This window comes from Chiloscyllium plagiosum, unplaced genomic scaffold (assembly GCF_037043375.1).
Source record: "Chiloscyllium plagiosum isolate Xiang-an unplaced genomic scaffold, Cpla_swu_hap1 HiC_scaffold_25, whole genome shotgun sequence".
In the NCBI taxonomy this organism is placed as follows: Eukaryota; Metazoa; Chordata; class Chondrichthyes; order Orectolobiformes; family Hemiscylliidae; genus Chiloscyllium; species Chiloscyllium plagiosum.
Window position 1 is genome coordinate 29690379 of NW_028270163.1, and position 15551 is coordinate 29705929.

Sequence of the window (15551 nt, forward strand, 5' to 3'; positions counted from 1 at the left end):
AAAAGAAGTTACAGCAAACATTTGTCTGTTCCCTATTCAATGCTACATCTGAGAGATGACAGAGGCTCTGTACAACAGAATAAAGGTGATCTAGGTGCAAATTATTGCAGATGCTGGAATCTGTACTGAAAACAACAAATTCTGGAAATCACAGCAGATCAGGCAGAATCCATGGAAAGAGAGGAAGTTAATGTTTCAAGTCTGAATGATTTCCACTGTTTTGCCTCTAAGCACAGAGAAGGAAGAGCATTTGCTGGCTTGCCAGTTTAGTAGCACCCCCACTGTGCAGGGAGTGCTTGCTACCTTTGTGTGTACCACATTTCAATAGCAAGATGTATTGAAACCATAAAATGTCTTACTTATTCAAGAGGTAGATTAGATTCCCTACAGTATGGGCACAGGCTATTCAGCCCAACAAATCCACACCGATCCTCCGAAGAGTAACCCATCCAGACCCATTCCCCTAACTAATGTACCTAACACTATGGGCAATTTAGCATGGCCAATTCACCTGACCTGCTCATCTTTGGATTGCGGGAGGAAACCGGAGCACCCAGAGGAAATCCACACAGATGCGGGGAGAATGTACAAACTTCACACAGACAATTGCCTAAGGCTGGAATTGAACCCAGGTCCCTTGTACTGTGAGGCTGCAGTGCTAACCACTGAGCTACTGTGCCACCCTTACAAAGGTCAAAGGTAATTGGTGTGCAACTGTTAACAGCACATCATGACAGTGGATGTCCAATATCCTGGCAAAGGTCAATCATTCATTTTGTGCCATCACTGTTCCAGCAATCTTTCAGCTACTAAACCCAGATGTTGCATGAGAAACCCTACAGTTATTGCTGCATGGGCTTCCCAATTCATACTAGTCTGTTAAATGCTCCAGAATCTGTCTATCATGATGGGATAGTGTTCGCCCTCCTGTGTTTGATGATTACTTCAGCCAGAGGAGAATGATGAAGAGGGGGAGGAGGACTTGAGAGAAATCTGATCCATCCATATTTTGAATAGGCTGTCAGACACATGTGACAGTCAGGCACATCACCAGACCCTGGCTCACCAAAAAAAAAGAAAAATCACCATTACTCAACGTTTCCTAACGTTACCATCTAATAATGACCAATATTCATAGCTTCCTCATGGCCACAGGCCTGAAACAAAAAACTCCATTTACGTTGATATTTCAGTATGATTTAAGTGCAGCATAAATTAGCTATATGGATTTAGTTTTCTTTAAGATCTCCAGTAGGTTTATTTATAAGTAAACAAATACACACAGCACAAAGAAGTGTCCAGATACAATGTGTGCATAGAGTGCTGGAGTCCAGAAGTATATGGTGATGAGACTTAAAAGAAATCTGTTCAAGAAACATCACTCCAAAAAGTGATAATGCCGATCTGCTCTATTTCCAAAGATTGCAATCATTTTTACAAATGCAAACACATAAAGGGAAGTTAATAGCATAATTAGTTACGCATTGATAGGGATTGTGAAATTTACAAGAAATCTCAAAGTTTTGGTTGCACATCTCTTCCAAACCTTGTTAGGGATAATTTTCTGGAAGTGTGGATTTCACCCTCAGTTGTTCTTGATTGACAGACATGCCATCAGTCTTGATTATTGTTCCAGCATATTGTTTTTGTCTGGTGTGCTCAGTCATATTTGTTGTCCACAATTTGTTATTGCACAGTTGCTGTAACTAGTTTCTGTTCCTCTTCAATGCTGCATCATTATGTGTTGTGAAATCCTAAATCCTGTGCACTTTGGAAACCCCTGCAGCTTCCATGTCCCCATTGTGGGATGTCTGACTTTGTTAACGTAGCTCGACACAAGCATATGGGTCATGCACCATCTTCGCCCTTGCTTGTTTGTTGCAAAGTACTTCCTACATCTTGGAAAATTTGGATAGATGGTAGCTTGGTAATGTCGTTCTCATTTGCCTTCTGGACATGATCTCTGCTGGCCCCGATGTGGAGACCTAGCTCTGAGATGTAACATGCCAACATGAAATTCTTGTATCTGTGTCCGACAGGATGAGTGATTTAATGGTGTGAACTAGTCGCCTGGCAAGACTGTTTGAACGAGGCTAGTGTGGTGAGGACGTCACACGGTTCATACCCATTTGCCGCATATATTCCCCTGAAAGATCTGCCCATAAACTGTGGTCTATTGTTAAAAACAGACTGAATATGGCACTAAACATGTCTGCCATTGACATGCTTGAAGTGTTTTTCATTTCTCTGATAATTGGAGATTTGGAGAAATAAAACTAAGATAAAGTTACCTCCATTCATAATAAAGAGATCAAATGGTGATCTTGGACAAAGAAACCAACAGAATCTTGTGGGTAAATGCATTCTCTTCATTGCTGTGGCTAGTGGCTCTAGCATGTCCTAGACATCCTCACTAACCTTTTCATATCACCGTTAATCCCTGGCCAATAGTCTCACCCACACTATACCTATGTGACCTTGATAAAATGGTGACAGTCTGTCCTGGCAGACAGCTTCAGGTACAAATACTCTGTTTTCCTTAGAGGATATTGCCTGTCAAGTTGCTGAGCTCATTTCTGTAAGGCCAGAGAAATTGGAAAGTGTTTGTCACCTCATTTATCATGTCAGATCTCTCTTTAAGATATTTTATTTTAAATCAACCTGTTCAGAGATGTTATTTTATGGGCCTGCTGACTTAGAGGTAGGGACACTGCAACTGAGCAACCAGAGTTCTCGGCTCTTTCTTCAGTAATAACCTTCTACAGTATTTCCAGATGCAGGTTACAGGTTGCTTTTAATTGCAGCTGGTCATGTTTGCTGATTTTGACTACTTGTGTGAAGGTATTAAACCTTTTGGACAGCATCCAGGTTCTCTTGTTAGATTGATGATTCTCAGCTGTTATCTGGAGGGCCACACAGCTTGTGAAGGAAGAAAGCCTCCTGTCAACCTCTTGCAATAAAGCTCCCAGCAAAGCAAAATGTCTTGGCACTTGCGGCACCATTTCTACCACCTCCACGTGGTCTTGATTCGTCTCCAAGGAACTACAACATTAGCTATAGCCAGAATACATTGCCTTTTTAAGAGGTGCAGTCTGGTTCTAAGGTGCTAGTCCTCCATTATCTTGCCCCCTGTTAAAACATGCAGCCTCTCAGTATGTTTAACATTGGTTGCATGGCACAATTGTCATAACAAGCAGCTGCTGCAAAGTTTCATTCTTTTCAAATGGCAAGGTATCAGGTTCCTGGACTGAATCTAATGTTTATTTCATGTATACCAAGTTCCACAGAGAGAATATTTCTCTGCAAAGCCTAGTGAGATTCCTGAAGAAGGGCCTGTGCCCGAAACGTCGAATCTCCTGTTCCCTGGATGCTGCCTGACCTGCTGTGCTGTTCCAGCAATAAAGTTTCAACAACAATCTCTCATCACATCTTACAAACAGCTCAGTAACTACCTACCCAGCATCTGTAGTGCCCCCTCTCTGATTCTAGCCCCACAGTACCACTTGTTGGTCCTGGAACAATTCACCACTGTCAGGACATCCTGGATTGGACCAGCAATCTTTAAAGCAACCAGACAAGTCCTGTTGGCCCTGCACAGTTCTTGGCATTGTTCTGGACATGGCAGAGAAGAGAACCCTGCGTTTTGGGCTGGGATCTGGAGATCTTGCTGAATGGGTGGTGCAGGGAAAGGATATCCCCTTTCTCCAGTATCAGCAAAAGAGGCTGTGACACCAGACCATGCTAGCCTGGTCCTTGTTTGCCACCCAAGTCAGTGGTGCCTCAGCCACTTGAAGAAATGCATAGCACAGTAGAAAAAAGGTCAATGACATTCTCAACTTCAGCAGCGTGGTATTCACATTTCTCAGAATCATCACACTCAGTCTATCTCTGCTACTACACACGTCTACCACCAAGAGTCACATTTTACCACTGATGGTACCTGTTGCAATAGTTACCCTCATTCATCGTCATCCATCCCAACATTTAACACCTCTAATCCTGCATACTCCCTGCACTCTCTACTCACTCACTCAGGACACATCTGCACCTGCTGCAAACGCAACAGCTGGGCCACCCACTTTCATCTCCCTTAATACCTGCCTCTCTCATTTCAGGTGATACAAAAGCTCACATTAGAGCAAAAAGAGTCAAGATAGGAGATGGGCTGCCTGACATCCAGCTCCTCACCACTGAGTAGAGAGCACCCTGACTCTGATCATCCAAGCCCTTGGACTGATACCAGAGGTTGCTCTTGAATTCCTGTGCATAAATTCCCTGACTAAAGATTATCTCTTTTGACTTGACTGAGGACTGCTAACAACCATGACAACTTCCTGGATTTGTGCCTGTGCTAAATGGCAAGGCAGTGCAGCAGTATTGTGCAACAAAAATAGAAATTACTGGACAAACTCAGCAGGTCTGGCAGCATCTGTGGAGATACATTAGAGTTAATATTTCAGCTCCAGTGACCCTTCTTCACCCTTTTTCTTTCAGGTCACTGGACTGAAACGTTGACTCTGATTTCTCTCCACAGATGCTGCCAGACCCGCTGAGATTTTCCAGTAGTTTCTATCGTTGTTTTGGATTTGCAGCATCTGTAGTCCTTTCATAACTTTTTCTCAGCAGTATTTTGTGCTTGGCATGTCTTGCTGACGAGGCAGGCACAAAAAGGCAAGGCAGGGATGCTGAGATCATCCAGGCAGGTTCAAAGTGAGTGAGTACTGAAGGTCCAAGCAAACTCCTAGCAATGCAGCCAGGTCAAGGCAATGAGCTGAGTGCAAATATTGCTTTAGCATTACAATATTTCACACCAAGGTGTACATTGAAGTGTAAAAGTGCGCTGTAAATGGATTGGAGATGTGCAATGGGACTTCTAAGAGGCTGCCATATGTTGGATGACAATGTCCATGGACATGGGTTGGGTAAGGCCAATGCCCATGAAGCATGCCTTGAGAAACTTGTGCCTGGTCTCCAAGATGGAGGTCCATTGGAGCATGTGACAAGCAGAATTCAACAAGTACCTGTTCTGACTTTAATGATAAAAATTGTCAACATTTAGTTTGTTTGTGGCTGGTGATAGGAAAGGAAGTCGTACATTAATGCAGCAAGATTTGCAGTTAATAAGTTTGATAATAGGCAACTTGTTGCTTGCCGAGTAAGAATCTTGTTCAGTTGTCTGACACACAGTTAAAAGATGCAGTGAGGTCTTCCCCATGTGGCCTCGCATGAATCTGAACATTTCTTACAGTAGCCCATGTCATTTCGGATACTATAAAATTCTGCCTCTGTGTCCAAACTTTGGCTATCCAACTTAGTATCACTCACTATGATTTAATGTGCACGTGAACAAGAGAAATAGACAAGCTGAAATTTGGTGAAAACGACACTTAAATTTCTAAATGTTCTGTTAATGGTATATTTATTTCAGTGTTGAAAATAAATAAAACAAGTTGCATTAAAATTTTACATTAAGTACTATGATATATGCAGATCTTTTCACTTATATAATTCATGCTAATAAGCATCTCTACAAATAATTTTGCACAATCATTATCCAGCATCATAGAACTCAAATATAGCGATGTCACTTACCACATAGTAAGTACATTGTCTATTTAAGGCAATTCAGTAAGATTTTTGCATCTTGTTAAAATATAATTATTTTAATTACTTAATCCTTTCTGCTTATCACTGTAAAAACTGATTTCAGACAAACTCAAGTGTTATCAAGTTGTCTTTCATTTTGTGCACCTATAACTATTCATGTCGCTTGTAAGAGCGGAGCACTTCAAGTATTGCAGTGTCCTCAGACATTGGCAGTGATTTGTAAGGAGAATGCAATGAACTGACGGCACAATGATGAGTCTGCAGGCAATTAATGTAGGAGTGTTGAGATTTATTGGCCTGACTCTTCTCCAGGATGCTGTTTCTTCAATGTGAAATGAGCAGAGGTGAGTTTGGTGGTTGTAGTGTAAAGAACGTTGATAAGGCTAGCACCAGCAGTAGTGAACACTTAAGGTCAGCAAGGACAAACTTGGGGTAGCTGGGGCAACAGGTCATAAAGATAAAATAATAGATGCACCCCTTCAGACTCTGTGAAGAATGCACAGAAAGAAAGATGGAGTAGCAGTCATTTCAGGGTAAATCAATGGATTAGGCTAAAGGTTGGTGGGAAAAATATCTGAGAAGGGACAAAGATGATTTATTTTATTTATTATTTCTCAGGAGATGGATATAGCGGCTCAGCCAGCATTTATTTCCAACACCTAAATGCCCTCAAAGAGGTTGGTGAGCTGTCTTCTAAGACAGCTGGTAAGCTGTCTTCATCACAGTATTCCTAGCCTCTGGCCTGCACTATGCAGTATTGATGTGGCTGTTCCAGTTAGCTTCTGGTCAATGGTAACTCCCAGGATGTAGGTAGCAGGATTTCAGCAATAGTAACAAATTCAAATGTTAAGGATATATTATTAGATTCTGTCTTGTAAAGTTAGTCATTGCCTGGCATTAGTCAACTATCAAGCATATCAATATATTTCACAATAGAGGCCAGTATCGTATTAACTACCTTGAACAGATACCCACTTCTACTAAGTGAATGGTCATCACTGCTGCAAGTTCAACTTTGGGAAAGTCCTCCGAGCAGGAACATGAGTCATTGAGTTTTCATTGCCACATCCTGCCTCTTGACCCATCAGAGAGTAAATTCATAAAAATTGGAAATCAATACATTGGGCAAATCAAGCTTCAGTTTTGAAACATACAAAACAAACCAGGCAGTACATCTCTGGCTTCTTTCTGGCCATCTTCACATTGCTAGGAAAGTTCAGCCCAAGGTGTTTCAGTTATGTGGTGAAATAACAGAATTTTTCTCTTTCTAGCAGAGGAGACATGTGATAGAAGTATTTCAAACTTTTGAGCAGTTTTGATAGATCTAAACTGTTTCCACAACCTGGATGGTCAGTAACCACAGGACTTAAAATAATTGGTAAAAAAAGCCATGGGGGAGATCAGGAGGATTAGTTTGATATAGCAAGCTGAAATGATCACAAATGCATTGCCTGCATGAATGATAGAAGCAGATTCAATATTAACTTTCAAAAGGGAATTGGATTCTTACTTAAGAAGGAAATACATCTGCTGCACCATGGGAAAAGATCAGAAAATGGGATTAATTAGTCACTTTTCAGAGGGCTAGCACAGGCAGGTTAGGCTAAATGGCTTTCTCCCACATTGTGATCTTGTGCTTATCAGTTTCAAGGCTATTTAAATATTTTAAGCAATTCCATTTTTTCCTGCACAACTCTTCATTTTGAGATACCAGAAAAATTTCTTCCAGATAGCTATTTTTTCCCCAAATCTCTATTTTCATTTTCTGTCTTCTTTACTCACCCCAGTCATCTCTTTTTTTTACCTGTAGAATTTGCAGAGGTAATTCTTCCTTATTATTTCACTTCTAATCTGTTTGTTAATCCACATCAGTTCATAGTTACTCAGTCTTAACTTGTTTATGTTACTGGTGACACTTTTTTTGGTTTAAAGACATTCTATTGCCTTCAGCTCAAGTGTTATTAAACATTATTCTCCAAGCTATTTGTCTCAATGCTTTTCTCATCTCTTTGGATTTAGTCTTCATAAAGTTATACACCTAGCTTTTTGGTCTCAGTATAATTGTATTCCTGACCATGTTAAACTTAATCATTCTGTAGTTGCTGCCCCAGAGATGCAATAACTTCCATTTTTTTAGATGGTGTTGGTATTATTTATGAATGTCAGATCAAGTTGACCACTGAGTCTTATAGCTTGCTTTCTTCAAGAGTCCAGAGGCATTGTCTGTTACATTTACCAACTCTAATTCTTACAAGACTTGAGTTTTACCCATTTATAAAGATGTATCACATGAAGCCAGAAGAATAATCACTATCAAACTGTGGAGTGGGATATAAATAACTAGTTGGATTTATTGAACTATGAACAGATAAATCAACAGTATCATTTAGCTCAAAACATCAAAGCAACTCACATGCTTTTGTTCTTTCACCTAACAATAAACCAACTTGTCACATGATCCCTTGTGTCTGAGCATTCATTACCACAGAGTCACGAACTGCACCAATCCCTTGCAGCTCCAGGCCAATTTCTGATTTGCTGCAATGCAGCCCACAGTACAGTTGCTAAATCTTTTGAAAGTATCCTGAAAAAGACAATTTAAAACAAATACTTCTCCAACACCCCTAGCATTGTCATAAACCTTATTTTTCTAAAAAGATTCATGCATTATATACCAAGGGGCTGTTTTCCAATGAAGGGAACTCATATCAACTTTGAAGTTTAAAATTTGACATTCACATTTATGCTTTGAAATTGCTTATGTTTACTTGCAATTTAAATTGACGGATAGCCAGACTTCTGTGTGGATATATTAATGCATAGACTTTAGTATTAGAAAAATGGCCAAAGTTCCCTCGCCATCAAAATGATACAAATGTTTCATGTAGCTCTCCTTCAGTAATTCGAGTCACAATACCATGACATCAAGATGATAGATTTCACTCGATAGAGAACATTCACTTTTCCTGATATATAAATTTTGTAGCATTATATACTTCCTGATGGGAGATTAAATATTTTATCAGCGAAGAGTACATTTAATTATATGTTTTATCAGGTTTCACTGAGATTTTTATATCTAGAGTTTGAAATGAGTATCATTCTCAAGAATTCCAATATTCTCTTGAATGCAATCTTATCTGTGGGCAGTTTTAAACAATGCTTACTGTTTTTGTTCACCAACTTCAAGATACGTAAAGAAGAATAATCTTTAAGATAGCAAATGGAAATGCAAATGTTAGATCAGCTACAAATTATGATAGGACAATTGTTAACATTTTACTCTCTTGTTTCAGTAGTTTTGCCAATTTTCTAATAAAATACTAAGTTTTCAAATCCACTTCTAACAAAATAATATGTTGGAAATGCTTTTTGAGTTCCATTTTGAAAACTGAGTCTCTTAATCTAATGGTGACATTTTAAATAAAGGGTTGCATTTGTGGTACTAAACGTCAGTGCTGATTAACATCAACCTCCTGCAAGAACATATAAATTCAATTAATATATTGACAATGTGCTAGCTTGATAACTTCATAATTGGCTTACCAAGCCAATTATTCAGTCAAATGGGTAAATGATATGGATACTGGATACCTTCGGGTCATTAAACTGCTAAAACTAATTAAAATATGCTGAACTTTCACCTTACAGTATTTGGCTAACACAGAATAAATATAATCAAAATCAAGTCTTCATTATATTGTTTCAGTGGATCCATAGAAGCTAATGGTAGCATTTTAAAAGAGTACTCTAACCATTTACTCCTTCCTTCCTTTCCAAGAATAATTGGAAATAACTTTTCTATATCAGTTAAGGAAGAGGAAACCAAAATTTGAACCAAACTGGGGAAAGTGGCTTAAAGACAGAAAACTTAAATATTCAACAGCTCTGACCAAATCTGTGGAGCGGGGGGTGGGGGGGAAGGGGGAACAAAGTTTTGATTCTCAGAAGGCATTCTAAACAACAATCGCATTCAACTCAATATTAACATTGCTTCTTTTTCCACATATGCTGCTAGAGCTGCAGGATTCTTGACTCGTGTTTTGTTTTAATTTTAGATTTCCAACATGCACAGTATTTTACTTTTATTTTGGAGAAAGTGGTGCTTAACAACATGGCAAAATTAACTTTCTGAAGTAAATATCTCTAAAATCAACCACAACAAACTATGCACATCTTTGTAGAATTGTTGAATGGTTGCTTATAGCAAGTCAATAATTCACATACCTAAGCTTCTATTAATATGATTTTGGAGGTATTTAACTATTTTGAAACGGACCCTTTTGATACTTCTCCCATCCCAACACAAAAGCTTTGACATCCAGTGCTGGATGACTAATGCAGTTATGCACAGATGTACAGCATCAACAGTGCCTTGGCTCTTAACAGTATATTTTAAAATCAGAGAAGTTATTCTGACACAGATTTCATGCATCATTGCTTCGTATGCATTCCAACAATTTAAACAGTCCTTCATAACTATTGGTAGAAAGTGAGGACTGCAGATGCTGGAGATCAGAGTCAAGAGTGTGGCGCTGAAGGGCTCCTGATGAAGGACTTCTGCCCGAAACATCGATGTTCCTGCTCCTCGGATGCTGCCTGACCTGCTGTGCTTTCACAGCAACACACTCTCGACTTCATACCTTTTGCCCAGTTTTCATAATTTATCATCTAGCTGGCAAATAATCTTACATGAATATATTAAAATATGTAAAAACAGTGTCAAATCAAATAATAGATCCATTGACAATGGATCACCTGTTGACTTCCTACAAATATCTGCCTTGCACTTTGTTCTTTCTAGGTATTCAAATTATTTGTTTTGGAAAAATAACAGATTATCTTTTGCTTCCATTTGATCTCAATCATTCACCTTTGGTTGCCTTGTGCATTAATTGGTTGTATATTTTTCAGCTCAAGTCCTTTTTTGATTTATTCCAATTGAGCAAGTAAAGCTTCTCACCTCCACTGAGATAAGGTCACCTTTCCTTTTTTACTATAGCTTTTTAGAGGCAGGATTCTGTGGCCTGGAGCAATCAGGAATCAAAATTCTCCTGAATAACTTTTTTTCCTATTCATAATCAGTTGGTTCAGCCCTCTTTAAGAACTTATGCTATGTGACACAAAACCAAAAGCATTATCTTAAAGCATTAATCTGCTGTTGCTGAGCTTACATATCTGCAAATACATGCAGGCATGTAAAATATTTTAGTCTTCGTTGAGTTACATTATATGCACATTTTAAAAAAAAACAGAATAAAATATAAATGTAACCTAAGCTGTTCGCAAAAGAGAAACAGTAAAGACTTGCAGACTTCAAAACTTCAGAATATCCCAAGTGCTTTACAAGGAATAGAGCACTTTGGCAGAGTACTACAGTAATGTAGGAAACCCAGACTTGCAGCAAGTTCCTACAAACAGCAATGTGATAATGACTAAGTGCTCTATCTTTAATTTAGTGATTGAGAAATTGACATTGATCAAGGAATCAGTTTAGAGCTCTTCTTTGGAATGTCATGGCACCTCTAGTTTCCAAAAGTTGACACCGCTGTACTGACACCTCAGTACAGCGTCAGAGTGTGTGCCTGGAATTTGTACTCAACCCCTTGCAGTGGGAATGAACTTTCAGACTCCTAGGCAGGAGTGCCAGCAATTAAACTATAGTACAGACTCAACATGGCACCAAAGTCTCATATATACATTCCTTCCCCTGCCTCAACTCAAACTCTTCTAATTAATTGTTTTTATGTTACCAATTTAACAACATACATGTGCACAGTTACACAAGTCAGATGATCAAGTTACAAATGAACAACTTACTGTCTTATTATTGCTAAATAAGCAGAATTCTGTTTTATTGCCACGAACTCAGAAGCATTAACCTCTATTTTAGAGATTGCATTCCCAATTCAAATCATTAGATTGTGACAAAAAAAAAATGCATTTTTATCATATGGGATTTACTCCAGTTTTAACCAGTGCTTTGGAGACTATATTTCATAATTCTGCACATTTTTTTTCATGAACTCACAAATCTTGCAAATGAGCCTTCTTGATAAATGTCTTGCCAAAGGCACATCTACTGTCCTGATGCAAGTGTAACTCAGCTGTAATAAAATTGCTAGACAGAGATGATGCTGCTAGAAAAACAATACTATAAATTAACTCTTCTGAGTTTATATGGCTGAGGGGGAAGGGCTGGAATAATGAATCAATTTAGAGTTAAGGCAGATAGCTTAGTTCTGACTGCTATTGTAATTAAACCCAAAGAGGTCAATATTTAAACACTCATAATACTAATACAAAACTGCTGAAAAAGGAATTAAAAATGATAATTTTATAATAGCATTTATAGAGGTCTCATTTAAAGTTGTCCCGTTCAACATGTAACTTACAGATAGCTGCTAAATGGTAATCATCAGGAATGTTTGATTTCCGTGCCCATGACACAAAATGTCAATAGGAGCAATAAACTTGACAGAACTGTGCGGAGCAATCATTAGCAGATTTATTGTCTGTTTATATTCTAACGAGTCCTTGGTAGGACATTGCGTTTTCGTCAGTGGTAACAGTTTAGCCCTTAAGCATTCAGTTAATGTGGGGTAATTCATCTAACTGTGTAGCGGTTAGGTACAGCATGTTCTGTGACACAGCCAATAAAGCTGAAACAGATCACAGCCAGAAGATATAATGTGGCATTTAACCATGTTTATCTGTAAACCAAATTAAAGGATTTGTCAGGCGAAATGTCAGCAGTTCCTATCACACTTCTTTCTTATTGTAAAGGGAAGAATGAGGGTCTGTTGAAGCTAGGCAGATCAGAGGATGTTCTAATTAACCTGTACAGAGGAGTTATTTCACACATCTGGACCAGATAGGATTTGAACCTGGGTCTCCTGGTTTTTGGTGGAGCAGACACGCTGACTGTTGGAAGCAAGCATCAGGAAGTTTAAGGAATTTCAGGTCCAGATCTGAACAACATAAGCCAGGAAAGTGACCAGTCTCTAGATGCTAGTTTTCTATACCAAGCAGCATTAGAACAAAGAACAAAGTACAAAGTAAATTTACAGCCTAGGAACAGGCCCTTCGGCCCTCCAAGCCCGAGCTGATCCAAATCTACTCTCTAAACCTGTTGCCCAATTCCTAAGCATCTGTATCCCTCTGCTCCCCACCTACTCATGCATCTGTCCAGGCACATCTTAAATGAATCTACCGTACCTGCCTCTACCACCTCTGCTGGCAATGTGTTTCAGATGCTCACCACCCTCTGTGTGAAGTACTTGCCACGTGTATCCCCCTTAAACTTTCCACCTCTTACCTCGAAAGCATGACCTCTCGTTATTGAATCCTTCACCTTGGGAACAAGCTTGCCTCTATCACCCTGTCTATACCCTTCATGATTTTGTAAACCTCAACCAGGTCCCCCTCCAATCTCCTTTTTCCTAATGAAAACAAACCTAACCTACTCAACCTCTCTTCATAGCTAGCACCTTCCATACCAGGCAACATCTTTGTAAACCTTCTCTGCATCCTCTCCAAAGCGTCCACATCCTTTTGGCAATGTGGTGACCAGAACTGTACACCGTATTCTAAATGTGGCTGAACCAATGTCTTGTACAATTTTAACATGACTTGCCAGCTCTTATACTGAATACCCCGTCCAATGAAGGTAAGCATACTATATGACCTCTTGACCACTCTATCCACCTGTGCAGCAACCTTCAGGGTACAATGGACCTGCACTCCCAGATCTCTCTGCCATCAACTTTTCCCAAGGCTCTTCCGTTCATTGTATAATTCACTGTAGAATTAGTTTTGCCTAAATGCATCATCTCCCATTTGTCTGAATTGAAATCCATCTGCCACTTTTCCGCCCAACTCTCCAGTCTACCTATATCCTCCTGTATTCTTTGACAGTCCCCAGGACCGGATAGGATCTATGTGCCACTCCACCAATCTGCGTGTTACCTGCAAACTTGCTGATCATACCAACAGTGCTCTCTTCCAGATCATTTCTGTATCTCACAAACAACAGTGGTCCCAACACTGACCCCTGTGGAACACCACTGGTCACCTTTCCCCATTTCGAGAAACTCCCTTTAACTACGACTCTCTGTCTCCAGTGCTCAGCCACTTCTTTATCCACCTAGCTAGAACACCCTGCACACATGTGACTTCACTTTCTCCATTAGTCTACAATGGGGAACCTTATCAAACACCTTACTAAAGTCCATATATATGACATCAACAACCCTTCCTTCATCTATCAACTTGGTCACTTTCTCGAAGAACTCTATTAAGTTGGTAAGGCACAATCTCCCTGCATAAAACCACGTTGCTTATCACTGATAAGCCAATTCTTTTCTAAATATAAATAGATCCTATCCATCAGTACCCTCTCCAGCAACTGCCCCACCACCGATGTCAGGCTCACTGGTCTATAGTTACCCTTCTTGTACAGGGGGACAAAATGAACAACCTTCTAGTCCTCCAGCAGCTCACCTGTATTTAAGGATGCCACAAAGATATTTGTCAGGGCCCCAGCTATTTCCTCTCTCTGGATAGATCCCATCCGGTCCTGGGTATTTGTCCACCTTAATAGCCTCTAGCTTGATCACTGCTCTGTTGGTCATACTCCAACCACCGTAAGAATTATCATCCTTAATGAGTAGTGTGTGTTCTATCAGTGAGGGTATATGCTGAACTGTTTTAGGGCAGAAAACAGTAAAGGAGTAAATAGGATGTTCCTAAATGTCTTGGAAATGCATCACTCACAATGCCATATATGGGAGACAGTGGCACAACTGATAATTTCATTAGACAGGTAATCCAGAACACCAGGCTAATACTTTGGTTTGCATAGATTTGAAACCCATTGTGGCAAATGATGATATTTGAATTCACAAAATCTGGAATGAAAAGCTCATCTAAAGGCAAACACTTTACTGATGTTTGTCAAAATAAGCCTTTAAGAAAGCAGATTTCCTTTCCTTACCTGGTCTGTCCAACAAGAGACTCCAGACCCATAGTAATATGGTTAAGTCTTAACTACATTCTGAAATAACTTAATGCGTCAGTATGTTGTAAGAAACCATTCGTAACCTCAACTTGGGTATCCTTACACTTCAAGAATGGTAAAAGTTCGAAAAGATAGCTCACCACTCTCCAGGGTAATCAGAGATGTGCAATAAATGCTTAATCAGCATTATCCAGATCCTATGAATGAATTATTTAAAACTGATTCGGAGATGCCGGTGTTGGACTAGGGTGTACAAAGTTAAAAATCACACAACACTAGGACAATCACCTAATGAAGGACCGTGACTCCGAAAGCTAGTGTGCTTCCAATTAAACCTGTTGGACTGTAACCTGGTGTTGTGTGATTTTTAACTTTATTTAAAACTGTTTGTGATTGATATTTCAGATTTATTTGCTCGTTCTGTTTGTTAGCCTGTAAACATAATGCCACCAACCTTTATTCAGAAGGTTTTTTGGACTGCAGGGCCATCCAGCTAAAATTGCGTCAACATTGAAGTTGCACTATCAGGCCCCTATCTGTACTCATTCATGAGGCTCTGACCTGCAAATGGACCTACTGTTAGGTATTTGGCAAGACCAGAACAGGCAAGTTAAATTTCTTAAATTTAAACACTCATCTACGCATTCCTGCTTTGGAATGCAGAAGGAATGAATGAGTGGTTTGGGGGCATAGGGTGAATGGTGTTGTCTTATGAAGAATCCTTGAGCAACAAGCTGGTATAAGATACATGACTGTTACCCTGACAACCTAATAGCATCAATGTATTCACTGTTTGATATCCTTCTAGATGTGATATAAGTTTATCAATAATCTAGACATTTAGCTTAAGTGTAAAGTTTGCATTTCGCTGCTGAATTTTAAAGGTCCTGAAGTGGTTAATACTGCTCCCATTTTAATCATTACA

The 15551-nt window shown here is 39.4% G+C and overlaps 1 protein-coding gene across 3 annotated transcripts in view; it reads left to right on the forward strand.

Moving 5' to 3' along the window:
- Positions 1-15551, forward strand: part of mgat5b (alpha-1,6-mannosylglycoprotein 6-beta-N-acetylglucosaminyltransferase B) — an 876343-nt gene that overhangs the window by 371936 nt on the left and 488856 nt on the right. The window lies entirely within an intron of this gene.